The sequence below is a fragment of the Phacochoerus africanus genome, chromosome 15, assembly GCF_016906955.1.
Source record: "Phacochoerus africanus isolate WHEZ1 chromosome 15, ROS_Pafr_v1, whole genome shotgun sequence".
Lineage (NCBI taxonomy): Eukaryota > Metazoa > Chordata > Mammalia > Artiodactyla > Suidae > Phacochoerus > Phacochoerus africanus.
The window spans coordinates 40505180-40513534 of record NC_062558.1 but is presented as its reverse complement, the minus strand read 5'-3'; positions in this window follow the sequence as shown (position 1 = coordinate 40513534).

Below are 8355 nucleotides of genomic sequence, written 5' to 3'. Positions count from 1 at the left end.
AGGAGTAGATGAGATCATGCGGGAAAGTGCTTAGAACCATCCTGAGCAAATGTCAAGGCTCAGTAAAATTGTCTATACCTACTTGTTACTGTTTGTTTGTTTGTTTTTTTAAAGGGCCGCACCCAGGCCATATGGAAGTTCCTAGGCTAGTAGTCGAATTGGAGCCTCAGCTGCTGGCTTACACCACAGCCACAGCTACATGGGATACGAGCCTCATCTTCGACTTACACCACAGCTCACGGTAATGCCGGATTGCCAATCCACTGAGCTAGGCCAGGAATCAAACCTTCATCTTCATGGATACTAGTCAGATTCATTTCTACTACGCTGCAAGGGAATTCCTACTCATTATTGTTATTGGTTACATGTTACATGTGTCACACTGGAAAATTAGGATACAATGCTGGAAACTAAAACCTAAGCTCTTGATTAGCTTCTGCCAAAGTTAATCTTTTGTGGTTTTCTTTTCTTTTCTTTTCTTGTCTATTTAGGGCCGTACCCGCGGCATATGGAGGTTCCCAGGCTAGGGGTCAAATTGGAGCTATAGCTATAGCCCGCCTATGCCACAGCCACAGCAACACCAGATCCGAGCTGTGTCTGCGACCTACACCACAGCTCATGGCAACACCGGATCCTTAACCTACTGATCGAGGCCAGGGATTGAACCTGCAGCCTCATGGTTCCTAGTCAGATTCGTTTCCGCTGCGCCAAGACAGGAACTTCAATCTTTTATGGTTTTCTGACCCAGTGGTGGTAGTCCTGAGTGTAAGTGGATTTCCCTGCTAATATGGGAAATTGATTTATGGATGTAATTCATTTTTGCCTGATTATTCTATTCCCACTTTCTCTTCCTAACTTAATTTTGATTTTTTTTTCTTTCGGTTTTGCCTTTTTAGTAAAGTATCATTCTCTTTTTACTGAGCTATAACTTACATAAAATGAAATGTACACATTTCAAGTGTATAGCTTGATTATTATTATTTTTTTTTATTTTTAATTTTTGGTTTTTTTAGGGCTGCACCTGTGGCATGTGGATGTTTCCAGGCTAGGGGTCACATTGAATCTGCTGCTGCCAGCCTATGCCAGAGTCACAGGAACTCGGGATCCGAGCCACATCTGCGACCTACAGCACAGCTCACGGCAATGCCGATGCTTAACCCACTGAGCAAAGCCAGGGATCAAACCTGCTTCCTCACAGATCCTAGTTGGGGTCGTTAACCGCTGAGCCCAATGGGAACTCCCTGCTTTCTCTTTCTTTCTTTCTTTCTTTCTTTCTTTATTTTTTTTTTTTTTGATGAATTTTTTAAACTCTTTTGGGCTGTGCCCATGGCATATGGACGTTCCTTGGCAGGGATCAAACTCAAGCCACAGCAGTGACCTGAGACACAGCAGCAGCAACACCAGATCCTTAACTTGCTGAGCCACCAGGGAGTGCTGATGAATTTTTATATATAACTACAACCCAGATTAAGTAAGATACAGTCCTGTGTTTTCTACTAAAGTGACCTCTCACTGCATGTGGCTACTGAGCATTTGAAATGTGGCTGGTCCAAACTAAGAAGTGTTGTAAGGACAAAATATACACTGGATATCGATGAATATAAAAAAAGAATGTAAAATTTATCTTAATTGTATGTAGTTGACAGCTCTGGATTGTATCTAGTACTATTGAACAGTGCTGGTATAGAAGAAGATCTTCTTCCTCCAGAAAATTCTTTCTTGCTTACCACCCAATATCTACTCCCTTCCTCCCAGAACAAACACTATTCCAACTTTTCTCCCCATAGATTCGTTTTGCCTGTTCCAGAATGTCTTATAAATGGAATCATGCAGTACATATTTTTTGGTGTCCTGCTTCTTCTTCGTCGTCTTTTTTTTTTTTTTTTTTTTGCTTTTTTAGGGCCACACCCACAGCATATGGAGGTTCCAGGCTAGGGTTCTAATCGGAGCTGCAGTTGCCGGCCTACACCACAGCCACAGCAATGCAGCAGCTGAGCGAGTCTTCGACCTACACCACAGCTCACGGCAACACTGGATCCCTAACCCACTGAGCAAGGCCAGGGATCAAACCCGAAACCTCATAGTCCCTAATCGGATTCGTTTCCGCTACACCACGACAGGAACCCCTGGGGTCCAGCTTCTTTTGCTCAACGCAGTGGCTTTGAAATTCATCCATATATTGGTCACTTGTCCCTTTTTATTTTTGCATAGTATTCCACTGTGTGAATATATCATAATTTATTCATTCTATTATTGATGGACATTTGGATTGCTTCCAATTTCTGACTATTATAAATAATGCTGCTATGACTATTCTTGAGAAAATCTTCAAATAGTCTTACCCAAATTATTTTTGCTATGTTTTTTGATTGTTAAGATAAATCCATACCCACAGGAAAAATCCATCCACATACTAACACATAATATGAGTCGCCATCCCCCGTTTGATGTTAATGGTTTGTGGTTTGATGTAGATCCTTTCAGACCTTTTCCTCCATATGTAGAATCAAGTATTATCACTATTATTAAAATTGTCACTTTGGTAGTTTTCCCCTTGGCTGCCCGATCTCTAGAGATGGCTGCATAACTCTTGATTCTTGCCTTTCTTGTTTGAAAGTCCCTAAAAGATCAAAACTGGAAAAGACAAAATGTGGGGTTAGTCTACAGAAGGCAAATATATGGTACTCCTTCCATATTCCCTGATTACCTGTATCCATGTCAGACATAACTAATCGATCACAGCTTTCTATCCTTGCCCTACCCCAGCCACTACTAATCAATAGAAAAACTGAAACCAATTTCCCGTGTCTGAAATAATCTGGCTACCTTCCATTTTGCTGATGAATAAACTAGGGCTCAGAGCGGGGAAGATCCTGCTTCAAGGTCAGAGATGGAGCCTCAGGCTCCAGACTCCCCTGCCTAACGCTTTTTCTACTACATTCACTGACTCCAAAAAATATTTCCCTGGGATACCTGAAAACCTGGTCTCTAGGGAGAGGGCAATTTGTTCCCCAGACTAGGCTCATAGATGCAACCCACTCCTATAGCCAGCTCCTAATCTTTATGCCCTGCCTGAGTGTAACCAGAAGCCCCTGCCAACAGACTGGCATCCCTGCCCCCACAGTCACCACCGACAGACCTGCGGTTTCTGTTCTCCAGGTCTGCAGTTTCAGTTTCCCAAAATAAACACTTAAAAAAATAAAAAATAAAGGAGGCATGCTCTTAGCATCTTTGTCTTCAGCCCCAGGATTTTGGAATTATTAATTGACCAGACTCAATCAAATTGTTAATTACAGCAGAGAGGGACTTCAGATGCTGAAACCGTGAAACTCCCAAAGCATCTCCCTTTCACCAACACATCAAACCGACTCTGGCTGTCATTGGAAGCGACAGTGAGAAAGTGGGAGAGTCAGCAGGTCTGGACAGATTGTGGGTGTTCTCAGCTGGGCAAGCAGAATAGTTTATTTAATTCTCTCCCTGCTCAGGCAAGGGGGAAAAGTCAGAGGGGAACAAATGGAGAGAATGAAGTGTAATGTTTGAGTCAGGCTGAGCTGGGTTTAGACTGACCCCACACACTTGCTAGCAGTGAACCTGGGCATGTCATTTCTGGCATCCTAATCTCTGTTTCTTCATCTGTAAAACAGATGTGTTAACAGAACCTGCTACAGTGGATTATTGCCATGATTAAAAAGACTTGCTTAAAAGGCTGTAAATATAACTCTTGTATTTGGCTCTAGGTTATAAGCTCTGCAAGGGAAGGGGTAGATGTGTGTCTCATTCACAATCACATTCTCCAGCCCTGGCACAGGGACTGGTTTTAGGCAGGTGCTTATTCAACATCTAGTGTAGGATATGGTCCTGAGGATGGGGGTGATGGTGGAAGAGATTGTAGAGAGTCTTAGCAGAGGAACCTTGCTCTTAAGCAGCTCTTATACCAGCCTAACAGACAGCTCAGAACCTCTATGATATTGCATTGTTAGGCAATAAATAGGTAGATAATAATGTCGTAGTCCATGGTGGAGATTCTGGCATCAGACTTGTCAAATCTCAACTCCCTGACTTGCTACTGTTCTGATCTATACTAGCAAGTTTATCTCTCCATGCTTCCATTTCCAATCTTTAAAATAGGGGCCTGCTTCCTAAAGTTGCAAGAATCGAATGAGTTTCCTGAAGCAAAGTGCTTAGTACAGTGCCTGGAACATAGTAATTACTCAGTAAATCTTGACTATTACTTTTACTGTTTACTATGTGATTTTGGACAAATACTAATCTTCTGTAAGACTTGTTCTCCTCATCAGTGAAATAAAAATTCAATACTTCCTACCTTGAAGAGTTATTGGGAGAATGAAATGGGAAAATCCCTGAAAAATGCTTAGCACAATGTCTGGTATATGGAAAGTACTTAATAATTTATAGGTGATGGTAATAATAAGGTGCTATGGGAGAAAAGAGTAAATTCATTTTGATGGATAGACATTAGGCTAAGAGAAAGTTTTATAATAGGTAAGGGTTTTTTTTTTGGTGACAGCTTTATTGATATATAATTCACATATAGTATAATTTATCCATTTAAAGTTTATAATTCAATAATTTTTAGTATATTCACAAAATTGTGCAACTATCACCATAATCAATCTTAGAATATTATCATCACTTCACAGAGAGATCTGTACTCATTAGCAGTCACTTCCTTCTCCCTAGATCTCCCCTACCACCAACCTCCTAAACCCCAGGCAACCACCAGTTTACTTCCCCTTTCTGTGGATTTGCCTATTGTGGACATCTCATGTAAATGGAATCATAACACTGTGGCCTTTTGTTTCTGGCTCCTTTCACTTGGCATCATATCTTCAAGGTTCATCCATGTTGTAGCAGGTCTCGGTACTGCATTCCTTTTTTATGGCCAAATGCTATTCCATTGTATAGTGTTGACAAACATTTGGCTTGTTTCTGCTTTTTGGCTGTTATGAATAATGCTGCTATGAGCTCTTATGTACAAACTTTTGTGGGGATTATATTTCATTTCTCAGGGGGTATATCCCTAGGAGTGGAATTGCTGGATTATTGGTAACTCTCTGCTTAACCTTTTTTTTTAGGGCCAAACCTGAGGCATATGGAAGTTTCCAGACTAGGGGTAGAATTGGAGCTGCAGCTGCTGGCCTGCACCACAGCCACAACAATACAGGATCCAAACCACCTCTGCAATCTATGCTGTAGCTTGCAGCAACACTTCATCCTTAACCCACTAAGTGAGGCAGGGATGAAATCCACATCCTCAAAGAGACTAGTCAGGTTCTTAACCTGCTGAGCCACAATGAGAACCCCTGTTTAAACTTTTGAGCACATGCTTTTCCAGACTGTTTTCCATAGAGTTGTACCATTTTACATTCCCACCAGCAATGTACAAAGGATCTGATTTCTCCACATCTTTACTAACACTTGGTATTATCTATCTTTCTGATTACAGCTATCCTAGTGGGTGGGAAGTGGCATCTCACTGTGGCTTTGATTTGAACTCCTCTGATGGCTAATGACATTGGGCATCTCGTTATGTGCTTATTGGCCATATACACATCTTCTTTGGAGAAATGTCTACTCGGATCCTTTGCTCATTTTTAACTGAGTTACATGTCTTTTTTTTTTTTTTTTTCCTTTTTTAAGGCCGCACTCTCGGCGTATGGAGGTTCCCAGGCTAGGGGTCTAATTGGAGCTGTTGCCACCAGCCTACGCCACAGCCATAGCAATGCAGGATCCAAGCCACATCTGTGACCTACACCACAGCTCACAGCAACTCTGGATCCTTAACCTACTGAGAGAGGCCAAAGATCAAACCCGCAACCTCATGTTTCCTAGTCAGATTCGTTTTCTGCTGCGCCACAATGGGAACTCCTATATATCTTTTTATTATTGAGTTGTACAGTTTCTTTATGTATTCTAGATACAAGTCTCTTATCAAATATATGACTTGCATAATTCTTCTCCTATTCTTGGGTTGTTTATTTCACTTTCTTGTTGGTGTCCTTTGAAGCACAAAGGTTTTAATTTTAATGATGTCCAGCTGAGCTTTCTTTTTATAGTTTACATTTAGGTCTTTGAACCATTTTGAAGTGATTTTTTTCTTTTTAAACAAGTCTTTTTTTGAAAAATTTTTTGGTCGAACCCAAACCTGTGGATGTTCCCCGGCCAGGGATTAAAACTGTGTCGAAGTTGTGACCTTCATCACATCTATGGCAATGTGAGGTCCTTAACCCACTGCACCACAAGGGAACTTCTTTGAATCGATTTTTTTATATGGTGTGATGAAGAGGTGCCATTTAATTCTTTTGAATGTGGCCATCCAGTTGAAAAGACTGTTCGTTTCTGTTGAATTGTGTCCTTACCTTTATCAAAAAATCAGCTGTGTCTCAATGGGATCAGCAGTGTCTTGGGAGCTCTGGGACCTGGGTCCAATTCCCAGCCCAGCACAGTGGGTTAAGAATCTGGGATTGCCACAGCTGCGGCTTAGGTCGAGACTGAAGCTTGGATCTGATCACTAGCCCGTATGCCTCAGGGCAGCCAAAAAAAAATTAGTTGATCATAAATGTAAGGGTTTATTTCTGACCTAAAATCTATTTTATTGATCTATATGTACGTCCTCATGCCAGTTCCACACTGTCCTGAAGTAACTGAATTTTGAACTGGACAAAGTTAATCAGACTTGGGAATGCAGTCACAGAGCCTCCTTACCTTTCTATAGTGCTACAGAATTCTTAAGGTGTTTTCATATACATGATCTCACTTAAGTCTCACAGCAACTGAGAGTAAATGGAAGCTCAGAAGGCGGAGTGGCAAATCCCAAGAGACACTCAACCGGAAACAGTGGTGGGTGCAGGATTAACCTGTGGATCCTTTGACTCTTGGTCAAGTGCTCTCATTATTCCAGCCAGCTGCCTGATGGATGAGTCCAGAAATTTAGAAAAAGTAAAAATTATAGAGAAGAATGAGGGTAAAAATGGGGAAAAGTGTGTAAAACACACTAATTATAAATGTTATTATAAATGTTTGGCTCCTTATTAGCTTATGGTAAATTTTTCCTTCTCCTGTATGGACAAGAAATGGGATGTTCTGGGTAATCCAGGGTTTTGCTTGGGTATTGCATTTTCAGAGAATGAGAACACAGTGAAATACTCTCAACACCAAAACCACACAGACTGTAATTTAATCTTTAATTTTGTTGTTGTTGTTATTCTAGAAGACTCTTTAGTATATTTAAAAATAGTGTTTCTTCAACAGTGGTCCAAGGAAAACCTCAGTTATCAGCATCATCAGATAGAGGTGCTTGTTGAAAAGATGCAGTTTTCAGAGCCCCCATCCACTCTGCATCTGAAAATCACTGGATGATTTTTTTTTTAATGCATGTTAAAGTTTGGGAACCACTGTTTTAGAGCAGTGAAAATCAAATGATGAATATTAATTATCATTGCACTTAAAAGATGCAGACCTGTGGCTTAAGGGAGAATTCTGGATAACAGAGTAAAGGATCTCATTTCCTTAAGGTCTTTGCTAAAACATCACCCTCTCTGTGAGAACTTTCCTGATTTACAATTGCATATCACCCTCTCCCCCATGCCTCCACCCTCCCTATTCCCCTTCCTTCTCCCTAGCACTTACCAACATCCACCTGACATATTACTAATTTATCTATCTGTCTGTCTATCTATCTATCTATCTATCTATCTATCTATCTGTCTGTCTATCTATCTTCTGACTCCTGTCTCTAATGAGCAAGTTTCACTAAGGTAGGTAATAGGAAGATAGCACCTAACACAGTGTCTTAGGTGTTCAATAAACATTTGTGGAATGAATGAAAGTGCCAAGTTGCATCTCGGTGCTTGGGCATGATGTCATTTGCCCACTGTATTTCCCTAAAGGATTTTTTTAAAGTATAAAGCAATTTATGCTTGAATTCTCTGAGTGATGTTCAGGGTGCGTCAAATTAGAGAGAAAGAGCTGGAACCATATCCTCTAATTGCCTAATTCTGGGGTCTGGGCCCGTTGCTCTAAAGATCATTTTTTTCTTAATATGGCTGAGATCTTCAATTTACTGTGAGGATCATCCATTTACACCTGTATTGTCTGTGAGGGCTACCCCTAGAAGGAATCTTTGTCCCTACTGTGAACAAAGTGGAAGGAAGCAGTGAAACTGGGGTGAACCTGCAGTAGGAGGTTCTGTAAGTTCACCCCACATGTGACAGGTAGTGTCAATAAGCAGAGGCTTCCTCTTTTAAGATCCTGCATGAAGATGCTCATAAATAGATCCTATCTCATGCAGGCTTGGCTGGCTCTGAACAGATGACCTTTACTCATTTCCTACCC